The sequence below is a fragment of the Muntiacus reevesi genome, chromosome X (genome assembly GCF_963930625.1).
Source record: "Muntiacus reevesi chromosome X, mMunRee1.1, whole genome shotgun sequence".
Taxonomy (NCBI): Eukaryota; Metazoa; Chordata; class Mammalia; order Artiodactyla; family Cervidae; genus Muntiacus; species Muntiacus reevesi.
In genome coordinates this window covers 104,587,692-104,600,193 of record NC_089271.1, presented here as the reverse complement: position 1 = coordinate 104,600,193, position 12,502 = coordinate 104,587,692, and the positions used below count along the sequence as shown (strand labels likewise).

The 12,502-nt window shown below is 38.1% G+C and overlaps 1 pseudogene; it reads right to left on the bottom strand.

The window, feature by feature from the left end:
- Nucleotides 1-12,085: 12,085 nt before the first annotated feature.
- On the bottom strand, nucleotides 12,086-12,241 carry LOC136155003 (U2 spliceosomal RNA; annotated as a pseudogene).
- Between the last annotated feature and the right edge of the window lie 261 nt (nucleotides 12,242-12,502).

Below are 12,502 nucleotides of genomic sequence, written 5' to 3'. Positions count from 1 at the left end.
TTTTCCAAGAACAAATCTGCTCGGGTGTTCAGGCACAACCTCTAATTTCTTTGTTTTCCAACACCTTTCCTTGCTGTACACATCACAGATTCTCTATCAAGACTCACCCAGATGCACTGTTTTCCCCAGTAAAAATCATCACTCACAAAAGAATCACTAACTAAATGAAGAAAAAACACTCTCCTTCTGTACTCTGGGTTGTCAGTGATGAACAGAACAATAATAAAAGTCATTGAATGCAACAATCATATATGCCCCACACATGAACCAAGAGTTGATTTATGCTCTAGATCAGTGGTTTCATTTAACTATAGTGTGGTATGCCTGCTTTCAGGTACATGGATAGTAAGTGCTCTTCCTTTTGTTTGCAACTGATGTTTTGTAACATCCAACAGTGTTGTTTAACACCTTTTTTTTTTTTCTTTCTCTCTAAACAGAATATTTGTCATTAAATTTGCAGCTGCTAGTGCAATCTTCTGGGCAATCAAATAGCCTATACCTGGGTATTAAGTCTGAATATGTGCTTAACTCCATGAAATAAAAACTAAAATTAACAGAGTCTTCCACAGAGTAGAAGTTGACTTCTATCTCATATAATAGTCTGGACTTTTAGAAGGTTCAAGATTGCCCTGGAGGCTCTGTTTCAGTGAGTTATCCAGAAATCAAGGCTCCTCCTAACCTATTATCCTGTCTTCTCTCAAGTGTTAGCCTCACCTAGATGGTCCAGTATGGCTCACCACGACATCTCATCTTCATCTCGAAGGGTGTCCATTTAAAAACACACCCTAAAAGTTGCACGCATCACTTTCCCTCAAATCCCATTGGCTAAAATTCAGTCACATGATACATGGCTTCCAAGAAACTGAGCACTTGTGTATTTATTGTGATTGTCCATGTATCCAACTAACACAACAATTTCTCTTTCCGTAAATGAAAGGGGAACATGGATCTGAATGACCTCTAGGAGCCTCTGTCACATCCTGATTCTGCTATAAGGTGGAAATCCTTGGATAATGCACCTTTAGTTTGGCATGTTCTTTGCTTTAGTGAAAAAATATTAATTTGTTACTAAAAAAGCATTATAATATACTTGCATTGGAAATATTCAATATTATATGATTTGTTAAAAAAAAGGACACAAAAGCTGTGATACCTTTATGCAAACCTTCATGCAAAGTTTTATTTTTAAACTTAGTCATCAGCATATTTCCTAGTCACACTTTTCTCTTTTTTTGGCTGCTAATGTGAAAATCAAAATCACACATTCACTTGTTACAGAACACACAGATACACAGTCTATATTTGTAATTGAGTCTTGCTCACTAAATTTACACTATTTTTAGTTATATTTATGTTGCCATTTTCTTGAGTTCTCTTATACTTCATTGGACCATTTAGAGTCATTGATCCAGTTTTTTGAATTGAGAACATATGAGCACAATAAACAACAGGAACAACAAAAAATATAACATCCACAAAATAACATACAAAAACAAACAGCCATCTTGTAACTGAATGATTAGGCAAGACAAGCCTAATCTGATAAATTCTGTCCCTTAAGACTGCAATGATCTTTAGGAACATTAAAGAATTTCTGTGACCATTATAATTTATCTTATATTTTTAATCTTGGGAGTATATGTGAATGAATTAATTTCATTGTCTTTTCCATAAAACTATGATACTCTCGGAACCGCTTGAGGGAGACCATCAGGGACCCATTAATGGTCTGAGGCCTGCGCTTTGAGAAACACTGTTTCCTTAAGTTGGCCCTAATGTGGTTAATGTATTTATTTGCAGGGCTCAACTAATCAATTTCAGTCTTTGTGAGGTAGGAGGGTGTATGTCTCTGTTTGGGATGGAGGTGGGGGTGTAGTGGGAGATTAGGAGCAAGGGAGGGAGACAATCCATAATATTTAACTCCTATTTAAATAAAAATCCCATTAACAGAGATTTTAATAGCTCTGAAAATTAGCTTGAACCAGTCAGTGGTATAGTGCTTTACAAATTCACCTTTGCTACCCATTTGTTACTCTTTTCCATCTTTACAAAGTTTTGGAGAGATGCTTTAGATAAATATGCAATCTAAATTTCAATGATCCTTGAGCTGTTTAAATCTCTAGCAGCACTACTAATAGACTGACATTCCAAGAGTAAAGTCCTTATGAAAAATAGATATCAAAATAACTGTCGTCCTACCAGTCTTCCCTTGTGAACTTCATAGTGTGGGGAATTTGCACAAGTGGAATATAATCTGCTAAAGACCATCTCCCTGGCATGTATTAAAGTTGAGGAATGCATGGCTAGTGAATGGCTTCCCTCTGGAACCTGGAAAGCCAACTGGGTCACTTTGCTCAGTTTCCTTCTCTTGACCTTCACTGAATGATAGCTCCAGTGCTTTGGGGAGCCTTCACCAAACTTTTGGAGATGATTAAGTTGATCTAGAGCAGCAGCAGTATAGATAGTTATTTTCCAATCTGAAAGAAATCTGAAAGATTCTGAGCAGCTAGAGTGAGATTGATATCTACTTTAACACACTGGATTCAATAGAGTGTTTTTCTGATTGAACTAAAATTGTGAAAATTGATGGACCAAAAGCCATTTTCTCACTTCACAAATTCGAGAATCTAAGGGCTATAAGAGACTTTAGATGTATGTATAATCAAACTTTTCTTCTACTCTACTCCACCTGGTAGTAGTGATTATAATATGGTACTGGTACCATATGGTGTGATACTGGTATGATTATATGGTATTGGTACTATGTAACTTAGATGTTACAGTATATGAGGGGTTTTTTGATGTTCTAGCGGGTATATCATTAGATCTATAGATCTGGAGAAAAATGAGGAAATCAGATTAGCACTGCCATTCTGTAATACTAACACCGCACACTTTTGTTTTTGAGCTCTGGAAAACTAAACAAGTAGTCTCCAAATCCCAATATAGGAAGTAGCTCTCAGAGACTAGTGCCTTGAAGAATGATCTCAAGATAATTTACCAATATTTTTGGACTATATACTCTTGAAGGACATTGCTGCTCCCCTACTGAAAGGTGGAGTGTATTTCCCCTCTTTCTGAACCTGTCAGGCTTTTATTCCTTTTTTCACAATGTAGACCAGGTCCTAAAAGGCAGTATGACTTCCGCCTGCCCATTCCATCCCTTTCTTGGGATGCTTGCTCTTGGAACTCAGCCAGCATGATGTGAGGAAGCCATGTGGTCACATGGAAAGGCTACTTGTGGGCAACTGCAAGATATTGTGAATAAGTGAATAGGCCCTCCGATGATTTCAGCCTCTAGCTGTTGAGGCATTTGACTGAGGCCGAGTAGAGCAGAACCCCACTACTTAAACTGCATACTCATGAGCAAAATAAATGTTGTTATGTTAAGCCACTACGTTGAGATATTTGTTATGCAGCAATAAATAACTGGAACATAAGGATAGCAGAGAAATTTGACAGCAGCTTGAGGGATTGTGGGGACAAGGGAGAATGGAGATGGAAGTTAATAGAGGATGTGTTGAGAGGTGCAGAAGGGTAATGATGAGTTTGATTTTAGGTGTTCTGTGTGTGAACTGCCTGAGAGGAGTATCTGAGTAGAAATCTCCAATAAGCATTTGGATATAATTGGTCAGAGAAATAATATATAATGGGTGAGAGAAGTTACCTCTCTGAAAAGAATATTAGCCTGGGAGGTGAGAGACCTTGGTTCATTTCTGACTCAGCTACTAACTTGCTTGATGGGCAAGCTCTTCTTCATCTCTCAGAATCACTGTCTCTTGTGTACACTAAGAAATGTGGAATTTTAACATCCTGTTCTTCTCTAACAAATCTAACTTGAATTTCTCAAGGTAATGTCTCCAATTACCACATAAGAAGCTCTTGTATATTCAGAGAATATAATTTGCCCTGAAATATCAGCCTTAGGAAATTCTCATGTTATAGTGTGCTGCCCCAGCTACAAACAGGAATAATACACTTCTACTTTTCTAAGCATTCCTAACCTAGACAGGTTGGAACATGTTGTAACCATTACTCTCAAACTGATTATACTAAATAGTTTCCAAAGTTGGCTTCCTGCCTTTATCCATGGAGTTATTCCCAATATCATGAGTTCAATGTGATTCTTAACTTTGGGGGAATTTTTATGAAAGCTAGATGGATTCTCTCCAGAACAATGAACATATATCTTTACCACAACTTTTTGAACAACGTTGATTAGTTCACAGACCCTTCTCCCCATGTTGAAGCCAGAACTCAGGCCATCAGGCTCAGACCTTACGTGAATTAAGACCATCCCATGATCTTTACCAGTAGATTGACTTCTAAACAATACTTACTGTGTAAACATGAGGAGATTTCTTAAATTTCCTGCCCTCCTGTCTCATTTATTGTTTCACTGTAATCTTTTTTTGAATTCATTTTATACATTAGAACAGTTAACAGGTCACAGCAAAATCAAGTAGAAAGCATAGAGTTCTCATATACTCCCTGCCTCTGTACACTCCCAACTTCCTACACCATTAAACTCCCAAACCACATGCTACATTTGTTACAATCAGTGAACCTATGCAGACACATCACTATCACTCAAGAGTCCATAGTTTGCATTAGGGTTCACTCTTGGTGTTGTATATTCTATGCATTTTGACAAATGTAAAATGACACGTATCCACTATCATAGGTATCATACAGAACAGTTTCACTATGCTGCAAATCTTCTGTGATCTTCCTACCCATCCCTCCCTCCTAACTCTTGACACCACTGATCTTATAATGTCTCCATAGTTTTGTCTTTTCCATAATGTCATATAGTCAGAATACATGTCATATAGCACACAGTATATAGCCTCTTCAAGTCATCTTGTATCACTTAGTTTTCATCCATGCCTTTTCATGTCTTGATAGCTCATTCTGTTTTAGCACTAAATAACATTGCATCACCTGGATGGACCACAGTTTATCTATCCACTTCCTAAAGGACATCATGGTTGCTTCCAAGTTTTAGCAACTATGAATAAAGCTGTTATAAACATACCTGTGCAGGATTTCATGTGAACAGAAGCTTCCAAATATCCAAGAAGCAAACTGCTAGGTTGCTAAATAAGATTATATTTAGTTTTGTAGGAAAGTACCACACTGTCGTCCAAAGTTGCATTTTGCATTCCCACCAGCAATGAATGAGAGTCCTATTGCTCCACATCCTCACTAGCATTTGGTGCTATCTATGTTTTACATTTTGTCCATTCTAATAGGTGTATACTCAGGCAGAGAAAGACAAATATCTTATTATATCATTTGCATATGGAATGCAAAATATGATACAAATTAACTTATTTACAAAACAAAAATAGGTTCACGGACATAGAAAACAAACTTAAGGTAATCAAAGGGGAAAGAGGGTTCAGTTCAGTTCATTTCAGTTAAGTCGCTCAGTTATGTCCGACTCTTTGTGACCCCATGGACTGCAGCACGCCAGGCTTACCTGTCCATCACCAACTCCTGGAGCTTACTCAAACTCATGTCTATTGAGTCGGTGATATCAACCAACCATCTCATCCTCTTTTGTCCCCTTCTCTTCCTGCCTTCAACCTTTCCCAGCATCAGGGTGTTTTCAAATGAGTCAGTTCTTCACATCAGGTGGCCAAAGTATTGGAGTTTCAGCTTAAACATCAGTCCTTCCAATAAATATGCAGGACTGATTTCCTTTAGGATGGACTGGTTGGATCTCCTTGCTGTCCAAGGGACTCTCATGAGTCTTCTCCAGCACCACAGTTCAAAAGCATCAATTCTTCGGCACTCAGCTTTCTTTATAGTCCAATTTTCACATCCATACATGACCACTGGAAAAACCACAACTTTGACTAGACAGACTTTTGCTGGCAAAGTAATGTCTCTGCTTTTTAACAAGCTGTCTAGGTTGGTCATAACTTTTCTTCCAAGGAGAAAGCATCCTTTAATTTCATGGCTGCAGTCACCATCTGCAGTGATTTTGGAGCCCAAAAAAGTAAACTCTGTCACTGTTTCCATTGGTTCCCCATCTATTTGCTATGAAGTGATGGGACCAGATGCCATGATCTTAGTTTTCTGAGTGTTGAGTTCTAAGCCAACTTTTTCACTCTCATCTTTCACTTTCATCAAAAGGCTCTTTAGATCTTCTTCAATTTTTGTCATAAGGGTGGTGTCATCTGCACATCTGAGGTTATTGATATTTCTCCTGGCAATCTTGATTCCAGCTTGTGCATCATCCAGCCTGGCATTTCTCATGGTGTACTCTGCATATAAGTTAAATAAGCAGGGTGACAAAATACAGCCTTAACGTACTCCTTTCCCAATTTGGAACCAGTCTGTTGTTCCATGTCCAGTTCTAACTAGTGCTTCCTGACCTGCATACAGGTTTCTCAAGAGGCAGGTCAGGTGGTCTGGTATGCCCACCTCTTTCAGAATTTTCCACAGTTTGTTCTGATCCACTCAGTCAAAGGCTTTGGCATAGTCAATAAAGCAGAAGTAGATGTTTTTCTGGAATTCTCTTGCTTTCTCGATGATCCAACAGATGTTGACAATTTGACCTCTGCTTCCTCTGCCTTTTCTAAATCCAGCTTGAACATCTAGAAGTTCACGGTTCACATACTTTTGAAGTCTGGCTTGGAGAATTTTGAGCATTGCTTTACTAGCATGTGAGACGAGTGCAGTTGTGCAGTAGTTTGAGCATTCTTTGGCATTGCCTTTCTTTGTAATTGAAATGAAAACTGACCTTTTCCAGTCCTGTGGCCACTGCTGAGTTTTCAAATTTGCCAGCATACTGAGTATAGCACTTTCACAACATTGTCTTCTATGATTTGAAATAGTTTAACTGGATTGCCATCACCTCTACTAGCTTTGTTCATAGTGATGCTTCCTAAAGCCCACTTGACTTCACATTACAGGATGTCTGGCTCTAGGTGAGTCATCACACCATCTTGATTATCTGGGTCATGAAGATCTTTTTTATATAGTTCTTCTGTGTATTCTTGCCTGCTCTTCTTAATATCTTCTGCTTCTGTTAGGTCCATACCATTTCTGTCCTTTATTGAGCCCATCTTTGCATGAAATATTCCCTTGGTATCTCTAATTTTCTTGAAGAGATCTCTAGTCTTTCCCATTCTATTGTTTTCCTCTATTTCTCTGCACTGAGGAAGGCTTTCTTTTTTTTCATTTATTTATATTAGTTGGAAGCTAATTACTTTACAGTATTGTAGTGGTTTTTGCCATACATTGATCTTATCTCTCCTTGCTAGTGTTTGGAATTCTGCATTCAAATGGGTATATCTTTCCTTTTCTCCTTTGCCTTTCACTTCTCTTCTTTTCATAGCTGTTTCTATGGCCTCCTCAGACAGCCATTTTGCCTTTTTACATTTCTTTTTCTTGGGGATGGTCTTGATCACTGCCTCCTGTACAATGTCACAAACTTCTGTCCATAGTTCTTCGGGCACTTTGTCTAGCAGATCTAATCCCTTAAATCTATTTCTCACTTCCACTATATAGTCATAAGAGATTTGATTTAGGTCATACCTGAATGGTCTAGTGGTTTTCCCTACTTTCTTCAATTTATGTCTGAATATGGCAATAAGGAGTTCATGATCTGAGCCACAGTCAGCTCCCAGTCTTGTTTTTGCTGACTGTATAGAGCTTCTCCATCTTTGGCTGCAAAGAATATAATCAGTCTGATTTCAGTATTGACCATCTGGTGATATCCATGTGTGGAGTCTTCTCTTGTATTTTTGAAACAGGGTGTTTGCTATGACCAGTGCGTTCTCTTAGCAAAACTCTTTTAGCCTTTGCCCTGCTTCATTCTGTACTCCAAGGCCAAATTTGTCCATTACTCCAGGAAAGAGGGTAGGGAGGGATAAATTAGGAGTTTGGGATTAGCAGATACAAACTACTATATATAAAATAGATAAACAACAGATTCATACTATATAGCACAGAGATAGCATATTCAATATGTTATCATAAACCATAATGGAAAAGAATATGAAAAAAGATATATAAATATTATATATATATATATACATACACACACACATATTGTAAAACTGAATCAGCTGTACACCAGAAACTAGCCCAACACTGTAAATCAACTATACTTCAATTTAAAAATTAACTAGGGACTTCTCTAGTGGTCCAGCAGCTAAGACTCTGCACTCCCAAAGCAGGGGGCCCAGGTTTGATCCCTGGCCAGGGAACTAGTTCCCACATGCCACAACTAAGAATTTATGTGCTACGAGTAAAAGTCCTGCTTGCCCAAATGAAGATCGAAGATGCTGTATGCCACAACTAAGACCTGGCACAGCCAGATAAATACATAAATATTTTAAAAATTAACTGAAAGCAAAAGTATAAGAATAAATTTAGCCTGTTGTGATGGATTATCGTTTGTTTTAAAAGCAGTAATTAAAAAGGAAAATAATATCTACCTTGTGGTGTCAATGTAAGGTCTAAATTGTATAATATTATACACATAAGGGGCCTAGCATCACACCTGGCATGTACTAGGAGCTCAGTAACTGGTAGCTTCTTCCTTTTGAACTCCTCCCACATGTGAAAACCACTGACACTGAAGCCCAATTCCCAATCTACTCCCACGGAGGCTCTGAATCCCCTGCCAGAAGAATATTCTGGCAATGAGAGTAAGCTACCACCGTATTACAACCTTAGTCCTCTGATTCTTGAAAACTTATCACAAAGCAGATCTCATGGTGCAGTGCCTGTATTGTGTAATTGAAACAATTCTTGTCAATACATCTCCAATAGCAAACCCAAAAGGAACAAAATTTGTCTGAAAATCTCTAGTTTCCAGAAGTATGAAGTTCACTTCTTTGGAACACTAGTTTCTCCCCTGAGTACAATAGCTCACATAGTTTTCTCATGCTTAGTAGGACGAGCATCTACCAAAATCATTAGAATCAGCTGATAAATGGATTTGACCTCATAATCTGTGAAGTACCACACTGACACAGTGGAGCAAAAATCCATGGCTTAGAGTTCACTGATATTTGATTCATCTCAGAGAGTGTTTTCAGGGGACCAGATCCAGGGAAGTGACTCAGTGCAGCTTTCAAACATGTTGGCCAGAAAAAGGATAGGCTCCAATAGGAGTGTTGTCAGCAGTAAATCACTCGCACACTTTAGGAAACAGGGTGAAAAAGGGTAAATGTTTTCTTGGGCTGGTTGTCATGGCATTCAGAAACAGGCACACTTGAAAGATTAGGGCTTGTCTGCTCCATCTTCTATACCTTATGTTGCATATAAAACAGAACAAGGATGTCACATGGAGTAGGTTCAAGCCAAAATCTACCAGAAAATATCCTAAGGCCAATTTCGATCTTCCCTGTGGGTCCCAGAGCCAGGCCCGCCCTCTGAGGAGCCCTGCCAGGAGCCTCTACGCCTGTGTGTGTGGGTTGTGGTCTGCTGAGTCACTGCTCTTTATTATAATTGCAACTCATGAGGCTCTGCTTTGTAGGCAATTTTGTGATCCTTCCTTCAGTTTCCTTAGTTAGGAAGTAACTCAGAACTCTAAGAAGCTGCCTTCTTCCTGAATTTATGGGTCTATGGAAAGGTATTGTCCTATGCCAGAGGCACCAGAGAAGCTGTCACAGCAAAAGTCATTCCTCATTCCAGGCAGTAAACACCTACAGGCAGTCCCATGGGGTTAGGCCTTGGATGTGGGCGGCAGGTTGAAAGGGCTGCAGCCAGGAAATGGGCACAGTCCTTGTTCTTGCAGAGCCTGCTTGGAATCATCAGCGATGAAAACAACTAGTTGGAAAACCAAGTGGACCTGGGAAATCTCCAAAAAGCCTTGCATGTAAATACTGTCAGCCCCAGGAAAAGAAGGCCAGCTCTCCTTACGCCATTTCTCTATTAACATTTTGCCACAGCTCTGAGGAACTTTGAGAAAACAACTCAAATTCGAATCATAACTCTCCATATGTTACTCCATCCTACTTTCTTCCCAGCTTTATTGAAATACTATTGGCATATAATGTGAAAATGTACACATATAATGTGAAAGTGTACACATAATGTGAAATGTACAACGTGATGATTTGATACATGTGAATATTGCAAAATGATACCACAGTAAGGTTACTTAACACCTCCATCACCTCGTGTACTTAGTGATGGGTTTTAGTTTTGTTTTTGGTGAGAATGGGTAGGAGCTACTCTCATGTACACAATACAGTATTGTGAACTATAGTCACCATGCTTCATATTAGATCCTGAGAACTTATTCAAAGAACACGAATGAGTGTTTTGTATGGCTAATGGCACTTTGAAACTCTTCTAGGCCAATATAATTTTTGCTGCAGCTTAGGTTGTGGAACTAGATGAAGTAGCTGTGAAGAACATGCTCAGTTGCTATACTTGTGTCCAACTCTTTGTAACCCCATGGACTGTAACCCGCCAGGCTCCTCTGTCCATGGGGTTCTCCAGGCAAGAATACTGGAGTGGATTGCCATGCCCTCCTCCAGGGGATATTCCAGACCCAGGGACTGAACCCATGTCTCTTATGGCTCCTGCATTGCAGGCAGGTTCTTTACCACTAGCGCCACCTGGGAAGCCCACTGTGAAGAAAGCATCCTGGTTAAATCGTGAATGCCAAAGCCAGATTGTCTGACTTCAATTTTTGACTCTGGTACTTACTAGCTATGTTACCTTAGATAAGTTATTTAAGATATCTGTGCCTTAATCTTCTCATCTATAAAATGGAGGCAGTTACAGTACTTATCCCATAGCATGAGCAGCATTGTGAGCAAAATTCTGTCTAAAACGAGATTTTTGTATTATTATTGAAGTATAGTTGATTTACAATGTTGTCTTAGTTTCTGGTGTACAACACAGTGAATCAGTCATATATATATATATATTTTTTTCATGTTCTTAGCCATTTGGTTTATTACAGGATATTGATTATAGTTCCTTGTGCCATACAGTAGGTCATTGCTATTTCCTTCGTATTGAGCAGTTTGTATCTGTTAACCCCAACCTCCTAATTTATCTCTCCCTTACCCTAAAAGGTGAACTTCTATCTGGGTAAAAATACTGGTCTGTAAAATTAGCTTTAATAACATTACCTACTTGCCTACAAGCTAAATTATATCGTTCTTACCTTAACAACTAAACAGAATACTGACGATATTACAGAGCCACAATCTTGAACTGTATCTAGTAAAACTCCAGCAAAGAAAGTGTGAAAATTAGAAAAAGAAACATATGAAACATCTTATTCATATACACCTCTAGGTATTGTAATCTTCCACCTTTATTAATTTAGATTTTAACAAGACAAAAAGTAGCCTACTGAATGGGAGAAGATATTTGCAACTGATGTGTCTGATAAGTTGTTAATAGTCAAAATATATAAAGAACACATACAAATCAATGTCAACAAAACAAACAATCTGAATAAAAAATGGGCAGAGGACCTGAATAGACATTTTTTCAAAGAAGACATACAGATGGCCATAGGCACATGAAAAGATGTTCAACATCACTAATCACCAGGGAAATTCAAATCAAAACCACAATGAGATATCACTTCACACCTGTCAAACAGCTATCATCAAAAAGACAACATGTAACAAGTGTAAGTGAGGCAGTGGAGAAAAGGAAAACCTTGTGCACAGTTGGCAAGATCAATGGATATAATTGAATATGAAAGATTCATTAATATGGTTTCAGAATACACATTTTAAATTTTAAGAAACTACAACTTGAGTTTGGTGAAATATAAAAGAATACCCACATTTACATAAAGAAGCTATTAGAATATACGTCAGTTTTCCAACTATGTATCTGTGTGAGGCCAGATTTCTTTTATATATACTTCAGCCAAAACAATATAATGCAACAGACTGAATACAAAAGCAGTTATGACAAACTAACTCTCTGTTATTAAACCAGACATTAAAGAGATTTGCAAAGAATTTAATGCAGTTTTGACCAAATGTGTATGGATTCAAGGTGATTCCAATAAAATTTCTGATTTTTTCCCAGGGGAAGTTAAATTGATTCTAAATTGTATATGAAAAGAGCAAATATCTTAAAATAGTCAATGCACTCCTAAAGAAGAACAAGGTAGGGAGACTTACCTGATATCAAGATCAAATTTTAATCTACACTATAAAAGATAAGTTTAGGATTGGCCCCAGGATAAGGAAATATACTACACCTGATCTTAACCAAAAGGCCAAGAAGCGATAAGATAAGCAAATATACTAGTGGAACACAGTAGATATTCAAGGAACCAACTCACACATAGGTTAAAATGATATAGGACTGAATTTTCATTGCAGACCATTGGGAGAAATATCATTAAACAACTAGTACTGAGAAATTAGCTATTCAAATAAATAAAAATGTAAAATTAGATCTTTATCTCAGCATACTAAAACACCAAGTCCAAGTGGAGAAATAAAGACTTGCTTGTAAACCATTGTTGTTCAGTCACTCAGTCGTCCAA